This window comes from Ambystoma mexicanum, chromosome 8 (assembly GCF_040938575.1).
Source record: "Ambystoma mexicanum isolate Mex_15411 chromosome 8, UKY_AmexF1_1, whole genome shotgun sequence".
In the NCBI taxonomy this organism is placed as follows: Eukaryota; Metazoa; Chordata; class Amphibia; order Caudata; family Ambystomatidae; genus Ambystoma; species Ambystoma mexicanum.
The window spans coordinates 719,614,987-719,641,211 of NC_090929.1; the positions used below are offsets into that span (position 1 = coordinate 719,614,987).

The 26,225-nt window shown below is 47.3% G+C and overlaps 1 protein-coding gene across 2 annotated transcripts in view; it reads left to right on the top strand.

The window, feature by feature from the left end:
- The window catches only part of MCU (mitochondrial calcium uniporter), a 1,096,889-nt gene that overhangs the window by 944,133 nt on the left and 126,531 nt on the right, over positions 1-26,225 (top strand). The window lies entirely within an intron of this gene.

The following is a 26,225-nucleotide window of genomic DNA, read 5'->3' on the forward strand; positions in this document are numbered from 1 at the left end:
AGCCCCACACCCTCTGATAGAGGATCAGACCGTAACTCTGATAGCGTACAAAATCTCAGGCATAGATGGCGCTTGCCAGGCCTTTCAGAGGAAGCTGCAAGACTGATCTATCGTGGGCCCCATCTACGATCAGGAGCTATAATTCCGGTTGTATACGAATTGTTCGTTTTACAACTGTTTGAATGAAAATTGACCTTTTCACAATTGACCGAATTGTGAAGGTCAATTGTAACATATATGTGGGGGGGAACCCCCACCCAACACCAAAACCCCTATATATATATATATATATATATATATATATCAATTGTGACCCTTTAAATTCGGTCAATTGTTCATTCGAACAATTGTAAACAAACAATTTGGGTAATACCATAATTCCGCATGGCAAGCCTGGGACTTATGGTGCAGGGGGAGGAGTATATCTCTGATTCCAGCACCTGTAGTTCAAGTAGTAAACTTTCTAGCTAGCCTCCCTTCCACAGGGAGAGCTTTCAGGACAGTTAGGAGTATATAGATCAGCGATCTCCGCAGGGCACGAGCTAGTAGAACACCCCACTGTGTCGAGACTGCTAAAAGGTGTAAAGATGAGCAAACCCCCTACGCCTAGGTACTCCTTGCTGTGGGATGTCCACAAGAGCCTACATCTGTTTGAGCAGTGGCCGAGAAACGGCTTACTATCAGATAAACAACTCTCAGGCAAATTGGCTACACTTCTCTGCCTAGTGTCTTGTAGAAGAGTTTCGGATGTTAAAGCCCTAGAGATAAATAGAAAGATGTACAATCCGGAAGGGATAGCATTTAGCATACCGCAGCGTACAAAGACTAATTCTAGAGTGATGTGATATATCCATACTTTGTGCCACACATAATTTCTCGTTGTTTGCAATGTATAAATTGTTATGAGACAGGTACAGCAGCGGTTAGACTGGTGGGAGTTAGCCAGTTGCTTATAGCGCGCATAAAACCATGCAAAGTTCTTTCAGCTACCATTGCTAGAAAGAAGTGATGGAATTAGCAGGTATGGACACAACAAGATTTGGAGCGCACTCTACCAGGGGTGCCATCGCTTTGCAAGCTTTTGCAGTCGGAGTTCCGCTGCAGGAGATCATGAAGGCAGCAGACTGGTCAAGCGATTCAGTATTTAGAACATTTTACTTCAAACCAGTCTCCAATATAGCAGCTGCAGCAGTTTTAAAGCTTCGAACAAGCATAATGCTCGCCTCCGGTCTTGTCATAGAATAAAGATTACCCAAGCGACTAGCGCGGGAAGTCTTGATTCTATTAAAGACACGGAGTCAAGCATTATCCCGCCCAGCCGGAATATGACTATAAGGGTCATGATATGAACTGTACTAAAACTCACTGCAATTTATAAAGATGCTTGATTATGACAAGAATCGCATTCCCCTCCCTAATGTTAACATTTCTCTTTCTGCAAAGGTGAAGAGCAAAAGAATCATTGAGAATAGAATGTATGGAGAGGACTAATTAGAAGAGCAGCAGAACAGCGAAAATAGAATATTGAAGAAATCCTACAGAGAATAGAAAAAGGAAGGACTCAGTTGGATTATGCGAGAGTTCAGTTTGGATTTCATACATTTGTTAAGCTGAAGAGTGAGCTGAAAAAGAAGAGGAAGGGACCCAGGGAGACAGTGACTTATAGGAACGGGGGTTGCCTGGTTGGACAGTGAAAGAGAGGCTGTTGGACTACCATGCAGCAGAGCCTCGTGGGGGAAGTAGTTTAGCCAAGTTAAGGCTATGATGTTTTTCTTTTTTCTGTGATTTTTACAAGTTTATGAAAAAATATATATTTATATTGAAATAAAGAAAAATAAGATTTAAAAAGCTGTGGTTAGCAGTAATTAAAGAAGTTAAAGCATAATGCTTGCCTCCGTATCTTTAATAGAATCAAGACTTCCTGCGCTAGTCGCTTGGGCAAGCTTTATTAAATTGACACGTGTAGCAAAGCTAGCTATTTAAGTTAACCTGTTCCGTTAAAGGAAAGCTCGTCCTGCATTCCTCACTTGCCCTCAGGGATCTCGCCGCCCAACTGTTCACTGCAAGTTCCATACACTGTAGTTGGCCCACAGAGCTCGCTTTGCTCTACGATTATGATTCCATTATACATTAGCATTTGCGGCAGAGAGCTGGCTAAACGGTTTTCAGAGCCTTTTTAGCATATCTCTTTGTTTGAGTACATTCATGCAGCTAACCTTTTACAAGCCCATCCTCAGGTGGCAAAACTGAAAATATTATGGGGTCTGTTTAGGGGAGAGCGGTAGATGGCACAATCTCATATTTTTCAATCGTGCATCTCAAAAAACCGGGACAGTCTTCACCCGACCCTCAAATCTCATGATGGGATTTTTAAAGTGGAAAAGATTCAGGACACCGGGACGGGAGGGCAAATTCTAGGGACAGTCCTGGAATAACCGGGAAATCTGGTCACCCTACTTATCCAGGGGTCCCAAAGTCTTTTTGCCCTCTGGCAAAGTAGAGTAGATTTTATGAAGGCTGAGTACCATTTGCAGAGGATGTTTAAAATTTTTATTTAACATTTACTTTGTTTTCGGTAAATGTCGGATACAAGTTTCACTGTGCATGGCATGGCTGCATTGTGACAAATATAAAGTGGGTTTGTGGCACATGTACTGTTTTACAGAGCGTACATTGCCATGAGTCCAAGTGCATTTCTCTTAGATTGAGTAGGGAAACTAAGTTATTCAACCTGCAGGCCTTGCAGAATTTTAAAGAATTTGCAAGGCCTTACTCATCTCACTAATGCCTTACTTCAGTCGTAAGGAAAACTGCTTTGTTACTCATTTTCATATCTTGTGTCCAAATCACTGAGAGAGCTGAATACAGCAGAAACAAGTCAGGGAAGCTCTAAATGAAATACACTGACACAAAGGAAAGAGACACGCCAATGTTGTGTGCTCAGAAAGGGTTTGTTTACACTTTAAGAAATGAGGCGTATGGGTATTTCCATGGAGACACATCAATCGATTGCGCACAGAGGACAGTGACATGAAACCTGCATTGGTGTTGTGAAATGGGGCGTGAGTGTCTAGTGATGTCAGCGGTTGGGGCGGGCGATCCTAATCAGTGCTGCAAGGGCCTTTGAACTTAGGGCGATAGATCAACAGATAAGAATAGCACAAGATGGCGGTACCCAAACAGTCTTTTTCGCATGTATTAAAGTGAGAAAAACTTGGGGAAATTGCATTGGAATTTTATTTAAGAACGATCGATGTATGCTCTGAAATACATGCCCGATTCATTGGGCCAATACAATTTCTGACCGAACTACCATTTTAAACCAGCAAGATTCAGAGAGGTTAACAGGCTTGATGGTTGGTATCAACTAGTTAGCCCTTCATCACCAATTGCCAAAAATGCACAATGATATTTCAATACTATCCCTTGCGCCAAATCCTCCTTACTCCTACGTCCGTCCGCTTTCCTCCATACTTATGGGACATTCCTCTGTCCTGTGGGACAAGACTGGAGCACTTTGTAAAAGCATCCAAAATGTTGCAAACATTTTAGTCCTTCCTCTCTTTCTACGTGGGGCATGGCACGTGGTTGTAGCCCCACCCATCTCGGCTCCGCCCTGCACATTGCCCATCAGTCCTTTTCTCCGCTCGTTCGGGACTGGACACCCTTGCATCCGTGGAAGAATTTCTTCCTTTTTTCCTCCTCTCTGGCTCTCGCTAGCGATCGCGTGATAGTCTGTCTGTCGTTTAAACTAGACTTTCCAGATTGTTCCTCGTGTCATCGACGCTTCGCGAGGGCGGATCCCCATCCTCTTTGTTTAGAGTGTTTGGGTCCTGATCACCGTTGGGACTTACGAATTCCCTTTCGGTCCGGGCACTTCAACGTCGATTGGAGCGGTGGGAGGAGGTGTTTCAATGTGCTCCTCCTTCGCATTTTCAATCTTTTATCGATGAAAAGAAGAAACGCCCGGTAAGTTCTTTACTTTTCAGAGCACCCCGGCCGCGAGACACCTACCCGGGTTCTTCCCGGGCTGGGAGGGGCGTCAACCGCTCTATCACCGGGGCTTGCCCTGAGGTGCCTTCTGGACATAATAATTGTACCAGAGTTTTCTCCGAGTGTCTCCATAAGGGGCCTGTGGATACCGGAGTACGCTCCGAGGCCCCTCCTGTGGGGCTGTTTGTAGACCTAGTTCTACTGAGTCGTGGGGTACCGCAGCTCGCTCTGAAGCCTTGGTTGGGCTTGGTGTTACCGAACGGATGTTCGAGGCTCGTGCTGGTAAGGCTGTGACCGGACTTTGGTCCGAGGTCCCTCGTAAAGAGGCTAAGGAAACCAACATTTCTGAGAGGCCTGACAAGACCTTATCAGTGAAAGCTTTTTCTCACCGTTCCCGCTCTTGTGGCGATGCCAGAACTGTTGAGGGGGCAAGGAGTGGAAGTTCCACCTTTACCAGCAGTGCTGAGGTCCTTCCTGCTAGTTCGGCTATTGGTATGTCACAGAAACATTCCAGGCCACATAGTACCGGCTCGGCTAAGGTTCCTTGTGTAAAGGCTAAAATGAAGACCCCTGATCCACCGACTGGGACCCCTGCCTCACTTCCACATGTGCTGCAGTTGCCCTCAGGTGATGGCAAAATTGCGGCCGTTCCCGCCACGACCACAGTGGCCATTTTGGGTGCTTCCCCTACAACTACGCCATCGGCCTTGGGTGTAGGAGTTGGTTCTGTGGGTGAACATAAGGTTCCTTGTGCGCATCCGTTTCGTCCAGTTTACGACTGGAACGCTCGGGTGACCCCTCTGCACAACATCTCTTTGCCTGTGGGGTTGGCACCTTTGATTTTTGTGGCCACTTCTAGGGATGGGCCTGTTAGGCAACCCTCCCCTCTGCGTCCCTGGAATTATCCTCCTCATGAGAGGCCTCCTCCGGCAGCTCCAAAACCCTCTCTGGAGGATGCCTTTTTCGGCAAATTTCAGATGCTCATTCGTACCGACCACATGAGGGAGTATTTCAAGTGTCTTTTTAGGGAGATATGCCCGCCTGCGCCTCCGGCTCCGCCCACTCCTCCGGTGGTTCTGCCGGCACCGCACATGCCAACGGTGCCTTCCCCGACCCTCCCGCCCTTGCCTCCATTGTCCCCCGTGGACAAGGCGGTGCCTGACACGGTTCAGCAGGATCCTGACCTGTCGGATGATGCGCAGGACGATCAGGACAGCGAAGACCAGCCCCGCTCTATCAGAGCATTTCACGACCGGGTACTGGGCATGATGTGCCTATTGGATGTTCCTGTGCCTGAGGCACCCGCTCCCCAGGAGGGTGTGCTTTCGGGGGCGTTCACCTTATCTCCTTTGGAGCGTACCGGCCTGTTCTTGCAGAAGGACGTTCTGGCCGAGGTTCGTAGGGTCTGGGAAAAGCCACACTCTGGACTTTTCGTCAATAAGAAAATTGACGCGTGATACAGGCTGCATTCTTTGGAAGAGGTGGCCCTATCATCTTGTCCGCCCCCCCCCCCCCTCCTCCACGGTGGTGGCTGTGGCCACTTTACAGTCCAGGCCTGCAGCATCCTTCGACGGCTACTCAGGTCCTGGGGAAAGAGGACAAGCTCCTCGACTCCCTTGGGAGGAAGATTTTTGCTAACTCGGCCCTGCAGCTCCAGCAGGCCAATGCAGAACTGGTGTTAGCGGGGGCGAATATGAAGATGTGGAAAGGTCTGTCGGAGTTCGAGGAGTTCATTCCTGTCGAGAAGCTGGAGGACTTTAAGGCAGGATTGTCCGATGCCAGGGTCTTGGCCCAGGATCTGCTGGAGGCTGCGGCTCATCAGGTCGACACTTCGGCTCGGGGCCTTATGCTGGGAGTTGACACCTCTCGACAGGCGTGGTTGCATGCCACCAAGTTCTCAAAGGAGGTGTAAGACAAGGTGTTGGACCTGCCGTTTGATGTGGAGCTTACCAAAATGAAGGACAGCACCCAGACAGGTAAGTCCTTGTCAGTCCTGGTTAAAACTCCTTTTAGCACTCAGAGACCGTTGACACAAGGCCGGCCTTCCTCTGGTTTCAGGGGTTTTCTAGACTGGAAATCCCGCAGAGTGGATACTTCTTTGGGTAATTCCCTGCGGAGGCAGCAACGGACTCGGTTTTTCTCCTGCTCCTCAGCCTCCTCCTCAGGTTCAGGTGGTAACAACACTGAAAAGCCTGCCAAATGAGGGTTCTCCGTGCTCGCACAAGACCCGAAGGGAGGACGCATTGCGTCTCATTGGGAGGTGTGGAATACCATTACTGAGGACAGGTGGATCTTGTCAGTCGCTCGGGCGGGCTTCCGATTACCCTTACTCCCTACCCCACCCTTCAACCCTCCTTTCCAGTTGTCAGGGTCATCCTCCCTAAAAGCCGAGGTTCAGAAACTGCTGGACCTCAGAGCTGTGGAACCCGTTCCCCTTGGGGAACGAGGGGAGGGCTTCTACTCCCGGCTGTTTACGGTGTGCAAACCCAACGAGGATGGCCCGCGCACCATCCTAGACCTTTCCCAGTTCAGTCTTTTCCTACCGCAAGAGAAATTCAAGATGACGCCCGGCCAGATACGGTCCTCCTTGCAGATGGGTGATTGGCTCAGCGTGGTGGACCTTCAGGATATGTACATGCATATTCTGATCTGGAATCCACGCAGGAGATATCTGTTTCTCTGTGGGAGAGGAGCACTTCCAGTTTCAAGTGCTTCCTTTTGGCCTCAGCTCGGCGCCACGTGTCTTCACGAAGATGTCGGTGATCGCGGTCTATCTTCGTCTGCAGGGTATCTATGTGTATCCGTATTTGGACAACTGGCTCTTACGCAGCCCTTGCACGTGGAAAGCTGCGTGCAATCTTAAGTCTCTCCATTAGCTCCTGTTTCACCTTGGGCTGTCGGTGAACTCTCAGAAATCTTCCATGACGGTTTCGCAGGACTTGATTTTCTTGGGTTTTCGCTGGAACACGATCCACTGCAGAGTGTACCTGACCGGGGACAGAATGGCAGATCTTTTGGCCACGTGTCAGATGTTTACACAGTCAGAGAGCATGTCGGCCTGGTGGTTCCAGAGGCTTCTGGGCCTCCTGGCCTCGTGTGTATTGGCTCTTCCTCTTGCTCATCTCAAGATGAGGCGGACTCAAAAGGCTCTTCGGAGTTCTTGGCGTCAGGCTGTGCATCCAGACTCCAGGTTGATAATGATTCCGGCTTCCATGAGAGCGGACCTGGAGTGGTGGTTGTCTCTCAGCAACCTATCAGTGGGGGCGGGTTTTCAGGACTCAGCCCCTATGGTGACGGTCATGACGGACTCCTCCCTTCAAGGGTGGGGTGCAAAATTGGATGTTCTTCAGGTCTTGGATCTTTGGTCGCCTCAGGACAAGCTCCTCCACATAAATCGTCTGGAGCCTCTTAAGATCTTTCTAGCACTCACGGCGTTCAGACCGATCATTGCCAACAAAGTCGTCTGTATCCGCAAGGACAATGTGGTGTCAATGTATTACATCAACAAGCAAGGGGGCACCAAGTCTCCCCCTCTCGTGGACCTGTCCATCCAGATTTGGGAGTGGGCGGTTCGTCATGGTGTCTGGCTAGTTGCAGTACACATTCCGGGACAACTGAATCTCACGGCAGGTGCCCTCAGTCGGCAAACGATGGTCAGCTATGAGTGGGAATTGAAGGCAGAGATACTCTCATGGATTTTCCTGCGTTGGGGCACTCCGGAAGTGGACCTCTTCGTGACAGCGGCAAACAAGAAACTTCTTCTGTATGCCTCCAGAAACGGGCTGGGAGCCTCTTCTCTGGGGGATGCTCTCGAGATTCCATGACACAACATGAGGGCTTACGCTTTCCCGCCTCTGCCTCTGGTTCATCGGACGATTTGCAAGCTGAAGAACACGGAGAACTGTTCCCTTCTACTCATAGCCCTGTGGTGGCCAGCCAGGTTTTGGTTCTCAGAACTTCAACACCTGTCTGCGTATCCAACGATCAGGTTACCGGTAAGCCCCGATCTTCTTCACCAGCGGGATCAACAGCTGTGGCGCCCCTCCCCACAATCGTTCAGCTTGGCGGCATGGTGCCTGAGTTCCGGTCTTTAGAACATATTAATCTGTCTGCGGATAACATGCGTATTGTTCAGGCAGCGAGAAAACCCTCGACTAGGTCCCAGTACAGAAGCAAATGGCTCAGGTTCTGTCATTTTTGTTTACACAAACAACTGGGCCCAAGGGTGGCTATGATTGACACTGTGCTGTCCTTTGTATCCCACCTAGCAGAGTCGGGAATTCACGTTCTGGCATGCAGAACTTATTTTTCGGCAGTATCTGCCTATCTATCTACGGACCAGTGCTCTTACTCTGTCTAATCCAGTGGTTAAGAGACATTTTGCAGGCTTAACAAGCCTTTATCCCCCCGATTCGTAGTCCGCACCCGTCATGGGATCTAAATGTGGTCCTTACGGCTTTGTGCCATAAACCCTTCGAACCAATGGCCACGGTGGACCTCAAGCACCTGTCGTGGAAGGTGTCCTTTTTGGTTGCCGTTACCTCAGCAAGGCGTGTGAGTGAGCGCCAGGCTTCGTCGGTGGAACATCCCTTCTTGGTTTTTCACAAGGATAAGGTGGTCCTACGGACAAACCCTTCTTTCCTGCCGAAGGGGGTCTCTGATTTCCATCTAAATCAATCAATCTCCCTGCCGGTCTTCTTCCCAAACCCTGCTTCAGAAGCGGAAAGGGTTCTTCACTGCTTGGATGTTAGGAAGGCTCTTAAGTTCTATCTGGACAGGACTTCTGAATTTAGGAGCTCTTCTCAACTGTTGGTGACCTTTGGTAATCCGCAAGGTAAGCAGGCATCTAAGGCGACCATCTCCAGATGGATCGCTGCCTGTATTGCGGAATCTTACACTGTCCAAGGACTGCAGTCTCCTAAAGGTATTCATGCACACCTGGTGCGTGGCAAGGCAGCCACAGTTGCCTTTCAGAAATATGTCCCCTGGAGACCATCAGAAAGGCAGCTACTTGGGCATCCCCATCGGCTTTTTGTAAACATTATTGTCTAGACCTAAGCTCTAGGTCTGATGCTCAGTTTGGTCAGGCTGTGCTGAAGAACCTTTTTCAGTAAGGGGTTTTCCATCCACCCGTAGTTCCTGTAAGGATTGCTTGGGAATCTCCCCTAAGTATGGAGGAAAGGGGATGGGACATAGGCCATACCCCGCCCTCCGAGCCCTCTAATAAGGTTCCTCTATTATTGCTTAAAGGTCTCTGATCTGGTGATAGAAAAGGGCTGATGGGCGATGCGCGGGGCGGAGCCGAGATGGGCGTGGCTACGTCCGCATGCCGTGCCCCGCGTAGACAGAGAGGAAGGACTAACATTTTAGCAACATTTTTGATGCTTTTACAAAGTGCTCCGGTCTCGTCCCACGGGACGGAGGAATGTCCCATAAGTATGGAGGAAAGGGGACTATGGAGTAGGGAGTAAGGTGGTCACTGCGGTGAGTAGCCTAGTTATTTGGCTTTACTAAACTGTTTTTTTTTAAATTAAATCTTTATACTTCTTTCTCAAGAAATCAGTTGTGGATGGTCATTACAATTGCTTTAAGCTGCCGACTCCTTTTTGTGAGTGTGAAGTCACTTTCAAATCTACAACCCTAGTAGTTATACATGTTATTGTGGCGACATATACTGTTTTACAGAAAGTACATTGCCATGAGTCAAGTGCATTTCTCTTAGATTGAGTAGGGAAACTTAAGTTGCTCAAACTGCAGGCCGTGCAGAATTTTAAAGAATTTGCAAGGCCTTACTCATCTCACTAATGCCTTACTTCAGCGGTAAGGAAAACTGCTGTATTGTTACTCGTTTCATGTCTTGTGTCCAAATAACTTCTCCAGCATTGGATCTTTCATGGATTCACATGCTTAGAATATTCCCCGTCGTCAGGCTGGGAATCCCCGGTACATTATATAGACCCTTTCCCGTAGGAAAACTTTTTCGACGCTTATGCGTCCTATCCACCTCGTTTTGTATCATGCGTGCCCGCACTGTCAGGACGTCATGATATAAATACAGGACCCGCCCCCGCGCTCCCTCAGATTTCAACCGTCTTTCAAAGTAGTGGGATCCTCGTGATTACTGCTAGTGGAAACTAGGTTGTTTTTTCTGTTTCGCTTCGGCGACGTTCAAATTCTGGAGAATTATGTCTGGAAAAGCGTTATTTCGCCCTTGTGCGACATGTGGCCTCAAAAAAGTTTATGAAGGAGATGCCCACATGGATTGTATCTACTGTCTCCACCCGCACCACACGGCGGATACATGTGAGATATGCCAGGGTTTCTCCCAAAAAACCCTTAAGGACCGTAAAAGAAGGCTGGTCGACTGGCTTAATCACGGAGCGGGTGCCTACCCGGCTTCGGAAGTTGGCTCCACGGCCTCCAGGAGCAAGTCGGAACCTCCATCGAAAAAGGTACGGCCAGCAGAAAACCGCGCTGAGGACAAGCATAAGGGGAAGCATGCTGGGTCTTCCTCATCACATAAAAAGCCCTCCTCCTCCTCCTCATCATCTAAGACGGAGAGGCAAGCGCTGTCAAAATCCTCCTCAGGGGACCGTCCCAGGTCTTCCGTGAGTCGAGACGCTTCAGCCGGGAAGTCGGCATCGAAATCGGCGACGAAGTCTAAGGGCTCGACGACGACTTCTTGCTCGTCGACCTCAGTGTCATTGACGATGCCTATTACTGTTCAGGCAGCAGCGGTTGGGATTCCTTCGTCGACGGAGACTCAGTCTATGGCTTGGCTGCCAGAGGTCTATGACCCGATCCCCCCTGAAGTCTTACTGCAGCCAGACACGGCCTGCTCGGCGGAAGGAGAAGGTGGCACGGTTCTGCAGCCATCGGATTTAGGCTTACGGCCTTCCACGTCGGCGACGACGACGAGTGCGAGTGGGGGTATGGTACCTATATCATCAACGTTATTAACCCCCCAGACAGTTCTGTCTCTGGATGTGCTTAATACTCTTCAGAAGCTCCTGCAGCGGCTGGATACGCAGATCCCTCAACCTGGGACTTCATCGTCACTTTTTTCTGTACCTTCAGTCGACGAGCAAACTTGTGCTGCTCGCTCGACGACTAAAAACCCATTGGCTCCCCAGGCGGTAAAAGATCGTCCTCGAGCGCAGGAGGAGGGTGAGTTGTCGGAGTCCGATTCTATACTGGGTGACTCAGGGTCAGACATCTCCCTGTCACCGTCGAGGGACCCAACATGGAATTCGGATGTAGAGTTAGAGTCTACGAGGAGCCAGACACAGCCATCTCCTCCGGATGATGTGGGAGCCTTCCATGCAATGATGGGAAAAGCTTGTTCCGAGTTCGGCTTGATTCCTGAGGAGCAGAAGAAAGACTGTTTCCTTTTTGACCATATGGGTCAAAGGAGGAAATCGGTATTTGCCATCCCAATTCTGGACCACGTGTGGCAAGAAGGTCTCAAGACGATGCGCCATCCGTTCTCGGAGCCAGCTATAAAGGGGCGGATTGAGAAAAAGTTTAAAGCTCCGGAGTCCACTCCAAAATGTCTAACATCACAACCTCTGTCTGACTCGGTGGTGTCGGCGGCAGCGGCTAGGAAGGCCAGGGTACAGCAAAAATGTTCAACTCCACCAGAAAGCGAGGCTAGGAGGCAAGACGCCTTTGGAAAAAAGGTGCTCTCGGTCGGTGCGACGACGGTAAGAGCAGCCAATTCCTTAGCGATCGTGTCACGATACGATAGAGAAATGTGGCACAAACTAGCCCCTATCCTAGAACACCTGCCAGACGAACACCGGAAAGCAGCCATGTTACTGGTGCGGGATGGCGAAGAGGCCTCGAACCACGCAATTAATATTGCAGTTGACCTAGCAGAGTCTGGCTTCAAACAAATCAACCATGGCGTAGTACTTCGTCGACAAGCGTGGCTCAAATGTACTACTTTCCGTCCTGAAGTCCAGTACAAAGTCCTTGACATGCCATGTGAAGGGGAACACCTGTTTGGCGAAAAGGTTGATGAAGCGTTGAAGGGGATGAAAGAAGACACGGATACTGCTAGGTCCCTCGGCGCCCTCCAAACGGGTAGAAACTTTCGCTCTTTTCGCCCCTTTAGGGGTGCTTCTGGAAACTCCCGCTTTGGAGCCTCGAGGGACCGTGGATTTAACAGGCCCTCGTACTCTTCACAAGGGTTCAGACGAGCGTCCCAGTCGGCACGTAGAAGCAGAGACTATCAAGCTTCCAGGCGGCGAGGCTCGGGTCCCTCGTCGACGAAGAACAAGCAAACCAGCAACCAATGACGGCCTTCGGAACGTCCTGGGGGGACGAGTCTCATCACTTCGACCAATGGAAATGCATCACCACAGATCGATGGGTTCTAGACACGATTCGCATGGGTCATGCGCTACAATTCAAAGACAAGCCTCCACGTCTTCCGCCTGTATTTTCGACCCAGCCCCACCTCCGAATCCTACGACAAAAGGCGGCGCTTATGTTGCGAAAAGGAGCGGTAGAGAGAGTTCCTGTGGCACAGGAAGGACACAGAGTTTATTCCCGGTTCTTTGTTGTCAAGAAGCCAAATGGAAAATGGAGGCCCATTCTCGACCTGAGGGTACTCAACAAATGGCTAAAGAGCCTAAAATTCAAAATGCTAAAGCTCCAGGAGGTTATCAGGTCGGTGCAACCCATGGATTATCTGTCGTCACTAGACCTTCAGGACGCCTATTTTCACATCCCAATACGCCCACGACACAGGAGATATTTAAGGTTCGTCGTCAGGAGAAAGCATTTTCAGTTCAAGGTCCTCCCGTTCGGGCTCAAGTCCTCCCCCAGGACGTTCACCAAGTGCTTGGCCCCTATAGCGGCCCATTTAAGGAAGGATGGTCACCATGTCTATCCATATCTGGACGACTGGCTGGTCAGAGGTTCGTCCAGGGAACAAACACGAAACAGTCTAAGGGCCACAATGTCCCTCTTACAGGAACTGGGCTTCGCAATAAACTTCAACAAGTCCTCCGTAGAGCCTTTGAGGACCTTGGTCTTTCTAGGAGCGGAGTTTCATACACACACAAGCCTAGTGAGACCATCCAGCGAAAGAATTCAGAAACTGAAAAGCAAGGCGTCGGAATGGAGATGCGGTACCAAGGTGTCGGTGCGCACATACATGTCCCTGCTAGGGACCATGTCGTCCTGCATTCCGTTGATAAGCAACTGCCGTCTGTTTGAGGCCTTGCCAGGAATTTCTAGCGGACCGTTGGGCGCAGAGCCGAGGTCGCTGGTCCGACAGACTGGTCGTCGACGAACAACTAGTACAAGCACTCTGCTGGTGGAGAGTGTCTACTCATCTAACGAAAGGAATGCCTCTACTGGAACCGGAGTTCCAAAAGACGGTGGTGACGGATGCATCGCTGAGCGGATGGGGAGCTCATCTGGATACGTTACAGGTACAAGGCCAGTGGTCGTTGCAGGAGTCCTCCCTGCATATCAACCTGCTAGAACTGAGAGCAGTGCGATGGGCTCTGAAATCTTTTCTTCCTCAACTGAGGGACTCTGTGGTGCGTGTCATGACGGACAACACCACTACGATGTTCTACTTGAGGAAACAAGGAGGGACACGTTCCAGGTCCCTATCGACGGAGGCACAGAAAATCTGGCATTGGGCCCTACAACACAACATGCAAATCTTGGCGTTCCACCTGCCAGGCGTGAGAAATGTGGAAGCCGATGCCCTCAGCAGAGAAATGAACGAAGTTCACGAATGGGTGCTGAACGACCAACAACTACAGCAAGTATTCAAGAAATGGGGACATCCTTCCATAGATCTGTTCGCGACGAAGAACAGGAAATGCCATCAGTACGCAAGCAGATGGCCTCAGCAGGGCTCACTGGGGGATGCGTTCTCCTTCCCATGGTCGAACAAATTCCTGTACGCATTCCCTCCATTTCCCCTTGTCCGGAGGACGTTGCAATGGATCCTCAGGTACCCATGTCGGGTAATTCTGGTGGCCCCGTACTGGGCCAGACAGGTGTGGTTTTCAGACCTGCTACACTTAGCGGTGGCGGAACCGAGGAGATTCCAGAAGACCCCCGACCTTCTGTCTCGACAGGAGGGTGTCGTTTGGCATCACGACCCGGACAGCCTCAAGTTGACGGCCTGGCTCCTGCCTTCGCCGAATTCGGTCGGCTAACGATTCCGGAGGACTGTCGGCGTATCCTGCAAGCGGCAAGAGCGCCTTCCACAAACGCCTCATACACGTACAAATGGAGAAGTTTCTGTCAGTGGTGTGAGGATCAACCAGGTTTGGCCCCGCAATCGATTAAGCCGGAACAGCTCCTTCCATACTTGCTGTTCTTAGCTCAAAAGGGCCTATCGGTATCGTCAATAAAAGTACACCTGGCCGCCATTTCCAGGTTTACTCGTCGACGGCATTCGGCACCATTGTTCAGCGACCGCCTGATTAAGCACTTCCTTAAAGGCCTCTTTCGGAGTTTCCCTCCAGAGAAGAAATTTCCGCCGGAGTGGAGCCTCAATCTGGTCTTAACGTCTCTTATGAAGCCTCCTTTTGAGCCAATGTCATCATCGTCTCTAAAGTTTTTGTCGTGGAAATTGGCCTTCCTGGTGGCCATCACTTCAGCCCGACGTATTTCAGAAGTTCAGGCTCTAATGGTAGACCCACCATACTTACGATTTTTCAAGAACAAGGTAGCCCTTGCCACTAACCCACAGTTCATACCGAAAGCTCCTTCGGTGTTCCATAAACACTCCTCTATTGTGTTGCCTACGTTTTTTCCGGAGCCATGCTCGGGAGCGGAGCGCACGTTACACGCATTGGATGTAAAAAGGGCTCAAGTTTTATCTTCATCGTACGCAACCATTCAGAGAAACGAGACAACTGTTCGTGGCCTATGGTTTGGGTGCTAAAGGAAAAGCCATTTCAAAGCAAGGACTGTCAAGATGGGTGTCATCTACCATTTCGTACTGCCATTCCAGGGCAGGGAAGCCTCTTCTACGACGGCCAAGAGCTCATTCAACTAGAGCAGCGGCATCGTCGACGGCACTGTGGGCCGGAGTCCCTCTGGGGGACATCTGCATGGCGGCTACCTGGGCGGCTACACACACCTTTACCCGCCATTACTGCCTGTCGCAGCAACATGCCGAAGATACCCGGATGGGACAGGCGGTGCTCCGACACCTATTCCAATAAGGTAAGCCCCTACTGAGGGGTTGCATCCTGTGGAATTTATGACTGTATGTGGTTCGTTTTCCTATGTTAACGATTACTAATGTATACATGATCATAGGGAACGGGCTTTGCGAAGAAAGTATATGGGTTTGCATGCACGCCTCCTCTCTTGGGGGTGTACTGCTATGTAATCTATTCTAAGCATGTGAATCCATGAAAGATCCAATGCTGGAGAAGGGAATAGTTTCTTACCTGTAACTCCATTTCTCCAGCATTGGTATCTTTCATGGATTCACATGCGCCCACCTGCCTCCCCTGAACATGCAAATCGGTTCCCCCACTACTTTGGGGGCTGAAATCTGAGGGAGCGCGGGGGCGGGTCCTGTATTTATATCATGACGTCCTGACGGTGCGGGCACGCATGATACAAAACGAGGTGGATAGGACGCATAAGCGTCGAAAAAGTTTTCCTACGGGAAAGGGTCTATATAATGTACCGGGGATTCCCAGCCTGACGACGGGGAATTTTCTAAGCATGTGAATCCATGAAAGATACCAATGCTGGAGAAATGGAGTTACAGGTAAGAAACTATTCCCTTCTGGTGACATTAAGCATGTTAGTACAACATTGCATATCAAACTTCTTTGTTTGCTAATCAAGAACAACTTTAATTAGCAAACTCTGCTAATCAATTTTTGTAAACTAATTTATGCTTTGTATGTTCTTCTGGGAGATAATCCTGACTCTTTTTTCCAGATAAGTGAAATATGTGGCTTTCACAGAATGACCCCTCTATTAAATCTGCAAACCGCTAAACTGAAGTAACTATTTCTCTCCTACAAGCTGTTGCACATTTCTTGGTCTTTCCCTTGTATCCATCATTTTATGTTCATTCCCTAATGCCTTCACTGCATCCCCTGACCTCCCATGCCCCGACCCAAATGCACTGCTCCAACGTGACCCCAGAACAGCCATTCTTATAACTGTCCTATAAGTAGGGTCATGTAGTGTGATCTCCACCATGCCAAAAAACGTTTTGCCTGAAAATCGCCCACATTCCCCAATCCCTGTACCATTACCTTGATGTGTTTGGACCCTTTACCTGCCTCGCTGATCTCAAGTTATGGTTCCTACCATATGTCTGCTACAAAAAGCTTACCACTTTGTATTACTCTTCACAGACGGCTAGCAACTTCAGGAGCTTACCCCTGGAAAATAGAGGCCTCTCAGCTGTTGCAACTACGCAGTGCCACTGGTACTGCTGAATTTCAGGTTGGTTGCCGTCTGTCCCCCCCCCCCACTTCATACCATGTCCCCAACTCCTATCCCTTTTCCGAACCTTTGTCTGCAGCAAACAGTTTACCTCTGCATTTCTTTTCACAGAACTGTACATTAACAAAATGTCACCCCTTCATGTTCCAGGCATTTCTGCTCCTGGAAAGAAGACTATTAAACATGGCACAATTTGTAGGTTAGATGTAATTTGAGCAACAACTAGTCGACTCTAATGAACCAAACATTTAGGTCAAACTCCCACTCATAACTGACTAATCGCATAGAACTGGCATTAAATGAAATGATTAAATGTTTCTAAACATGCAGCTTGTTCCATTGAACCACTGTAATATTGCCACTACTTCCTAAGAGGACGATTAAGAAAGCAAATAAACAAATAGTTTTAACCCTGAAATTTGCTCAACTTGCTACATCTTCCTTCAAAGCATACTGTCATTCAGGAAGATATAGTTAGCCTGAGGATTTCCTGATAACATGGCCTAAATCTCAATATATTCTTGAGGCTCCCCGACAGTCTAAATTGTGGATGTGTAGGCCTTTACACATTTACCTCTTCATATCTTTACTTTACTTCAGTGTTCAACTTTTGAACATTCACTTAGTCATTACTGGGGGATGGCCTCCTTATCCCCCCCTTCTCTTCTAAACTATATTCTTCCCCCTAACCACAACTTTCAAGCTACCCTTACCATATCCATTGCCGCCTTGACAATGTGAAAATGCAGACGAAGTAAAGGTAAGTAGTAAATGCATGATCAATTAAATGTCTAATGGAGTGTTAGATGTTTTTAAGGCAAAGTAAAGGGCGATGACCTAAATTGCATCAACATTCAACGTTTTTCTTATCCCACTACAATCTGCATAAGTACCCCAAGTTAATTCTAAGCCAGCTCAAAGACTTTTTGATGTATATCGATGACAGTCTAACACCCAATCAACACACTCAAAAACCACCTCTCAGCATAACAACACAGAACTAATTAAGACCGTCCCTAGCTCTCAATTCCAGCCTCCAATTTGCAGATTCCCCTCTGACCATGTTCCCTTTGGAACATATCCTTCTAGAATGTTATGCCAACCCATACAAACATGACGTTTTTAAGAAAAGTGCATCCCATTCCTTTTCAGTGGTTGTGTTGCTGCCTCAGGGATGCAGGATAGCCATATATGTCACCTAATGTAAATATCACCTTAAAATAGTACCACAATATCTGCCACATAAATCATCCACCTGTCCACAGACCTATCCTGTAGACCTGTATCCTGCCTGATTTCTGTTGGAATGCTAACTTTGTGCTTTACATCACAGTCCTAACCAGTGAACCTTTCTCAGATGGCATACTTCCTACACTCAAGCAGTTGATTGTGCCCCTGCCAGAATACCAACCTAGTCATCCTGTATGCCTAAAACTACCTGTCCATTTCCAATATATGTCGCTAATTTTCAGTCTTTATACTACTACTCTAATCTTGCAAATTGACAGCTAAATGTTTGTCGAAACTCCCCAAGTAGAGGTGACACAGCAACAAGGCAGTATTCCACATATAGGCCATCCTTGAGAGCTTGGTGCATCCGATACTGTAAGCAGTTCTGGTGCTATTCAATGTCTTGAACACATTTGACGCCTTCCATTACAAGATCTTAATTAAGAGTGTGACTGGGTGCAGACAGTCTCTTCTGGCAAAAATTGGATTGTTCCTTAGACTGATGTCAAATAGTAACGTTTATACATCAGCATCCCCCTTGGCCACCTTGGCAACATCATCACTTGGGCCTGCAATGCACTATATTCTGGTCAACTTCTTTTGGCTACTAGGAATGTATTCTTGACTATGGAATGACAATTCCAGCAGTATGTTTACAGCTCATCTGGGAATCCTGTGGATTTCTAGCAAGTGTCTTTTGAAAATAACATCTCCTCCCCTATTGAATTAGGACCCATCCTTTGCAGCTTTAACCCATCCTGTAATGCGATTGACCAGTCTGCTCTGGAAATAGTCAATAACTTGGTCTCAATCACCTGCCTTTATCTCTCTCTGTGCCTCCGACCTGCTTCCTTTAAAGAAACCTTATTACCCAAACATCCCTGCCACCTATTGCGCAGTTTCCCTCCTTTCCAAATATTCAGGGATCCTTCAGCGGGTAGTCTTCAGCCGGATCACTAACTACCTTGATGATAATGGCCTTGGAGATCAACTTCAATTTGCCTTCCACAGTAAACACTCCACCGGACTGGACTCCTGCATGCCATCCAACTTTCTCTCTGATGCTCACCACTCCAAACTCTCTTCCATGCTCATCCTTTTGGAGCTCTCTGTTACTTTCAACACTGTCGCTCACTCCTCTCTTTCCAGGAACTTGTTTTTCGCAAATCTACACTCCCCTGCATCAGTCCCTGCATGGAAGGTCAATCCTTTAAAATCTCCTGGAACTCTAAAACCTCTGATCCCACCACTCTCTCTGTCGGTATTCTTCTTGGACCGCTGCTCTTCAAACTATATACCTCTGACACAGCTGAACATGTCTCATCCTTTGGATTTCACTATGACCTCTTTGCTAATGGCACTCAATGTTCTCCTTCCCCTCCTACATCAAAGCCATCATGGAATGTATTACAAACTATCTCACTGCAATTCATCTCTGGTTGGCTCTCTGCTGCCTAATGCTGAACTCTTCTTTAAAAAAAAAAAAAAAAAAAAAAATGAAAAAAAAAAACTTTCTCCTGGCTTCCATTGCACTCCCTCCCTGTTCTAACAGCCAGATCCTCTTGCTAGCGACCTCCGACTGAAGCCATTCATCACTACCACTGCCACTTGTATTAACCTCCTCAACAGTTGAAAAAGTGGTCTGTTTCTTACTAAACACTCTATAATAAATGTAATCTCCAGCCTTGTGCTCAAACCCCTTGACTACTGCTCAAGCACACTCATTGGCCCTCATCTCTGCTCTTTCCTCCCTTTGCTACTTGCATTCTCTAAGATCTACCCAGATCCTCCCCGACTGCATACTTACTGACAACATGCTGGTTGATTCTCCATACTTAACTGCTCCCTTTTTAAGTTCCTTCTTCTAGTCTACAAAGCTATCAATGATCTTGCTCCTCAATACATTTTCGAATGGATTGTGTCCTCCCACGTATTCCTCATCTTAGATATATCCTTACCTTCAGCTTGCTGCTTCGGAATTTTTTTGCCTTCTCTCTACCGGAGGGCGCTCCTCTCGAGGTCGCAGCGTCGATGTCCCTCAGCAGCATCCGTCGAGCACTGACGTCATCCACTGTATAAGAGCCTCGAGCGCGCCCGTTGGCTTCAGTTTCGTTTTTCCGTTAGCTTCGCCTCAGATCGTTTCAAACGGCGCTTCAATCGTTCGTGAAAATAAAGCTGTCATCTTCTTCGAACCCTTCCACACCGGAGATGGGATTTTAAAAAATTCTGAAATGTGGAAAGAAAATGTCTTTGACCGATCCACACAAGAATTGTCTTTAGTGCCTCGGTTTCAACCACCGAATTGAAGACTGTGGTTCGTGACAGTCGATGACCCATGAGGCCTTCAAAGAACGTAGAGGTAAACTGGCGATGGGGGAGAGTTCATCGAAGTCTACTTCGAAGGAGAAAGACTCGGCCGAATCTTCGAAAAAATATCATAAAAAACATAGGTCGAGGAGTAGATCGAGAAAGTCTTCTTCGTCATCCAAGAAGACAAAGAAAAGACGGCATCAATCTCCCTCATCTTCCTCGACGTCTTCGGAGGAGGTGATAGCATGCCCATCAAGAAAAAGGAGGCTTTGGGAGAATGCCTTCAATCAGGTTTGGACACAGCTGACAGTATCAGTAGGTCCATGGCAATTAGGATGGTTCTACGTAGATTTGCGTAGCGAAGAAAGTCTGGTTTTGCTCCGGATGTGTAATCCAGGCTTCTTAATATGCCCTTTGACGGCTTGAGGTTGTTTGGCAGCAAGGCGGATGAAAGTTTGGAGAAGCTGCGGACCTCCAAAGCGGCGGCCAAATCTCTCAGTGCCGCTATAAACCAACCTCATCAACGCCCCTACACAGGCTCATCTTCCTGGAGGGGTCGTCCTTTTCGTTATTATTCCTCAATTGGAAGAGGAAGAGGACAGGCCAGTCTGAGAGGACAAAGAAAATGTCCTCGGGGGGCGAGGAAAAGGCGCTAGATCTGCCCCAGCAGCGGCATCTGTCCCTTCAGCCGCTGCTGCAAAACCACTCTGGGGTTTTGACCCACAAGACCCCGGTGGGAGGCAGGATTTCACAGCATCTAGAAGAATGGCGGGGCATTACTTCAGATGCTTGGGCACTGGAAACAGCATCCCAAGGTTACTGCCTTCCTTTTCTAACGAAGCCTCAGAATCACCCCCCGGCATACAACTCTGTCAAACATCCAGATCCGCTCCTGTTGCAGGATGTCTTAACCCTGCTACAGAAAGGTGCAATAGAACATGTACCTGTAGTGGAGAGGAACAAGGGTTGGTATTCCCCATATTTCCTCATCCCAAAGAAAGACGGAGGACTGAGACCCATTTTGGACTTGAGAAACTTGAACAAGTTCTTAAGGAAGGACAAGTTTAAGATGGTCATACTTTCTCTGAGCCTTCAGGCTCTCCAACTCCAGGATTGGTTGGTATCATTGGACCTTCAGGATGCTTACTTTCATGTGCCAATCCATCTCAAGCACAGGAAGTACCTAAGGTTTGCAATTGGCAATTCTCACTATCAGTTTCTAGTTCTGCCATTCGGGTTAACCTCCGTCCCAAGAGTTTTCACCAAGTTGATGGCGGTGGTGGCAGCGAGTCTCAGGAGAGGGGGGATTCATGTTTGCCCCTATCTGGACAATTGGATGACCAGAGCACGTTCCCCAGAGCAAGCCCAGGATCATCTGTCCAAGACTTGTCACTTCTTTCACAAACTAGGGTTTTCTCTAAATTTAAAAAATCAAACATGATACCGTCACAGAAACTCCAGTTTATCGGAGCAATCCCGGAAACTTGCTCGGGAAAAGCCTTGCCTCCCGAAGAGAGTGCTCACCACATTCTGCAGATGGTAACAAAATTCTAGAATGCCCAGTATCTTCCGGCCTTCGATTTTCTCAGGTTGCTCGATCTCATGGCATCCTGCATTTTTCTGGTGCCAGAAGCCAGATTGAGAATGAGATTCCTTCCATGGGCTCTCGGAACTCAATGATCCCAATTCTCAGGGGAAATGTCAGATCTGTTGCAGGTTTCACCCAAAGTAGCACAGGATCTACAATGGTGGGATTGCAGACATTATATCCTCAGAGGAGAATCTTTTTGGCAACCATAGCCAGAGATAACAGTAGTGACAGACGCCTCACTCACAGGGTGGGGAGCCCATACCAACGATCTGACAATCAGCGGTCGTTGGTCTCCATCGGAGCCAAACTACACATCAACCTTTTGGAGTTGAAGGCAATCAGACTAGCGCTGAAAGCCTTCCTGCCCTCTGTACGGGGAAAGAATGTTCTGATAATGACGGACAACACAGTGGCCATGTACTACCTCAACAAGAGAGGAGGAGTGGGCTTACTGCCGCTGTGTAGAGAGGCGATGCAACTCTGGTTCTGGGCAATACAAGAAGGGATCTCTCTATCAGCAATTCATATAGCCGTAAAGCAAAACACAGCAGCGGACGCTCTGAGCAGGAAGAGCACAGTCTCCCACGAGTGGGAGATAGCTCAGGAAGTCGTTCATGAGATCTTTGCCCTTTGGAGAACCCCTCAAGTGGATCTGTTTGCGACCAGTACCAACCGGAAGTGTGAGCGGTACTGCTCAAGGGAATTTCCCACGAGAGGAGCTCTAGGAGACGCGTTTGTGGTGGACTGGGAGTTCCCACTCCTGTATGCATTCCCTCCAGTCCCTGTGATCCTCAAGTAATCAGGAGGTTGAGAAAGTTCAGGAAAACCATGATCCTAATTGCTGCGGATTGGGCCAGGAGAACGTGGTACCCGGACCTTCTGGATATGTCCATCTGCCCTCCAATACGTCTTGCAAGAAGAGAGGATCTTCTCTTGTGAGAGGAAGGTCATGTTCTCCATCCGGAGGTCAACACACTCAACCTTCACGCATGGCTTCTGAAAGGTTGAGATATAAGGATTGGGATCTTCTGGATGACGTGATGGAAATTTTGCTTTTGGCCAGACGGCCATCAACCAAATCGCTGTATCGGTGTCGTTGGAACAAGTTCAGTAACTGGTGCCGAGAAAAGAATGTGGATCCATTTCAATGTAATATCCCCACAATTTTATCTTTTCTGTTACATTTAGCTAATCTGGGGCTCCAGGTTGGTACGATACAGGGATACTTAGCAGCGCTATCCATTTTTAAGCGCTCTTCAGAAGAAGAATTTTACTTCAAGATACCTTTTAATAATTCAATTCTTAAAAGGTTTAAATAATGTATTTCCACCAATACCTTTCCAGGTTCCAGTGTGGGATTTGAACTAAGTTCTAACATTTCTCACATGTATTCCATTTGAGCCTTTACACTCTATCTGCTAAGGCTCCTTACTTTGAAAACAAAACTCCTTGTAGCTTTGACATCAGCCCGCAGGGTATGTGAGTTGCAGGCGCTTTCTAGCGGTCCTCCTGAGACTATCTTTTATAAAGACAAAGTAGTTCTTAGAGTTAAACCATCTTTTTTGGCAAAAATTGTTTTGGATTTTCATCTGTCACAGAAAATAACTTTACCTACTTTTTACCCTCTTCCTCATCCAAGCAAAGAGGAGGAGCGGCTACATAGACTAGATCCCAGAAGAGCGCTTAGTTTCTACATTTTAAGATTGGCAAAAGTACGTCAGTGTGATCAACTTTTTGTGTGGTACACTAGACGCAAACTGGGACTTGCGGTAACTAAAAAAACATTAATTTTGGCTATAACAGAATGTTATAGATTGGCTGGGAAAGAACCACCTGATGGACTGAGAGCTCATTCAACCAGGGGCAGGGCAACTTCAACAGCACTAAAAAGGGGTGTCCCTGTACAAGATATTTGTGCAGCAGCCACATGGTCATCCATGCATACCTTTTATAAAACATTATGCTCTGGACTCTTGAAGTCTGTTTGCTAAATCTGTACTCCATTCTGTACATGATTAGAAAAAATGTTGTACTCCCACCTCCGAGACAAAACTGCTTTGGCAGTCTATCTAAGATGAGCAATACGTGGGAGAACACAATCCATTGGAAGAACAAGTTACTTACCAACTGTAACGTTCTTTCGATTGGATGTTCCTCCCAGGTATTCCTCATCGACCCTCCCAACCAACCCCACAGTACAGTTTACGTGAATTACATTCTAAATTCTTTTAAGGCTTGGGTCAAAAGAGGCACGCCATTAATTAAAATCCATGGGCCATAATATACGAAAAAACAGAACTGAAGCCAACCGGCGCGCTCAAGGCTCTCATACAGTGGATGACGTCGGTGCTCGACGGATGCCGCCGTGGGACATCGATGCCGCGACCTCGAGAGGAGCACCCTCTGGTGGAGAGAAGAAAAAATAATTCCGAAGCATCAAGCTGAAAGTAAGGATATATCTAAGATGAGGAATACGTGGGAGGAACATCCAATCGAAAGAACGTTACAGTTGGTAAGTAACTTGTTCTTCTCATTGTATCACTGTTTACTCACCTTCTGATTTATCTCTCCTCTGCACTCCTTCTCACTGTGCCATTTCCCATTCCTCCTCTAGCTTTTACTCTTTCTCCACACTCCACTGAAACTCACAGCCCATCACAATCAAAGCCAGCCACACTGCATCTCTTGAAATCTTGGGCTAAATTAACTTACCCCCACCCCCATCATCCCTGCCTTACACCTTCTCATGACTCTAATGTAACTTTTTGTATATTAATATAGTTCCCCTCTTTAGTTTGAAGCACTTAGGTTAGGTTCATGTTACGTTTTGTGAACCACCTGTTTCTCATATATGTATATTTGTTTCTGCTTGTTTTGTCTCTGGAATATGTCCCACCATTTCTTTTTCACCCTCATAATCTGGCTCACCACTTGTTCTCATCTATGTGCTTTGTGTATAGGTGCCCATCGCTGGAGGGTCATTCCTGATCGTATTTGGCATCCCTGTTCTTAAATAAATACAATATGCAAATCGTGTTGGTTTACACTGAATGGTGTGCTGTATCCATGCCATTGAGCTGGGATAATTTAATAATGGCTTCCCCAGCAAATGATTTGTAATCCACCCTAACTGTGCTATGTTCCCAACCAAGCATCTCATCTATGGCATAATAATTGTACCTTGTATTGGTAACCTCTTGTCTTCCCCACATCTCCTTCCCACTCTGGGCTACATTCCTTACATTCCCAAAAAGACACATGCCACTAGACCAATCACATCTTGTCTGTTTGGCTAGAACATTACTTTCTTGTCTGGTCTCCGGTATCTCTTATCTTAGGACTAGTCAGTCCTTGATGGACCAGAACCCTTCTGTGTAAACCTAGATCTCTGTTCAACAAATGAACGGATAGGTGTAAGCCTATGCAACTAGGTTGAAGGCCATCCTAGGTTCAAAGTGGGCCGAGTAGGGAGGCCTCTTTATGATATGGCATTTATGACGCGCCTATGCACAAGTGTTATCATCAGAATCACTGCGCCTAAGGAACTTCCCGCTTCTCTCAACTTTCTCTCCACCCAGGTGCTGGATTCCTCATCTATCTTCAAAAGGCACTGCAATTTTCTATTCTCATGACCTCTCACCACTAGAACAATACCTCAAGCATGGATTTGTCCAATAGTGTGTTTTGTTGATTCTTGTTTTGTGCGTTTGTGTTCATTGTGTCTAATCTTGGATAGATATTTCCAAACCCTATATACCTTTACGTACATTACATGTAAATGAAGCATTTTCTGTGCACATGCATCAATGTATTGCCGGGGTTTGCAACAATGCTTTATTATCTGCATATGAATTACACAATTTGATGAATGATTTGATGCTATTGATCAGGAAGTGACTTGATAACCTCACAGGCATGATTGAAAAGACAGAATTGTTTATGGAATTGAGTTTTAGGGTACACCCTTGATAGTAGTATAGATTATTAAATAAACATTTTCAACACTCCCAATTTGCCGAGAACCAGTGCTACTGATCCTGGATTAAACAAAGGCATTGGTACAAAAACATCCAAATGAAATGTTTAAAATACATTGTCAAAAACTAAGTGAGCAAAAGGTACTTATGAATGTTGGTGTAATACATATGGACGACCCAGCACTGCTTTGTCATAGTTATTACAGACCAAGGGCTTATTGTTTCACCATCACAATTATTCTATACATTGTTGATTAAGCCTTTTTGTTTGGTTAATGAAGAATACATTTCCTAATTTAAAATTAATCCTTTGGCATAGGTCAAACACCTACATAGAATCTCAGAAGTAATTGGTTATATTTTTGCAAATTGTATCAATGACTTTGATTGGCAGGCTCATGTATGCATACAAACACATAGATATGTAGCTACAAGTGGTAAGGGCTCTCTGTACAGGTGTAGAATTAGTGTTTACCATTTGTATCCTCAACCATAATTCACTTTTATGTTTTCTGTACATTTGTAAAATCAGGAGATTAAGACAATATACTTGTAAACATGTAAATGTGTAAACCGGTATATGTTGCATGACCTGAAAGTGTATTCTTGTACACATGTTGGCTAGTAACAACATCCTCTTCTGTGATTCATTTATCATAAAGAGTGCA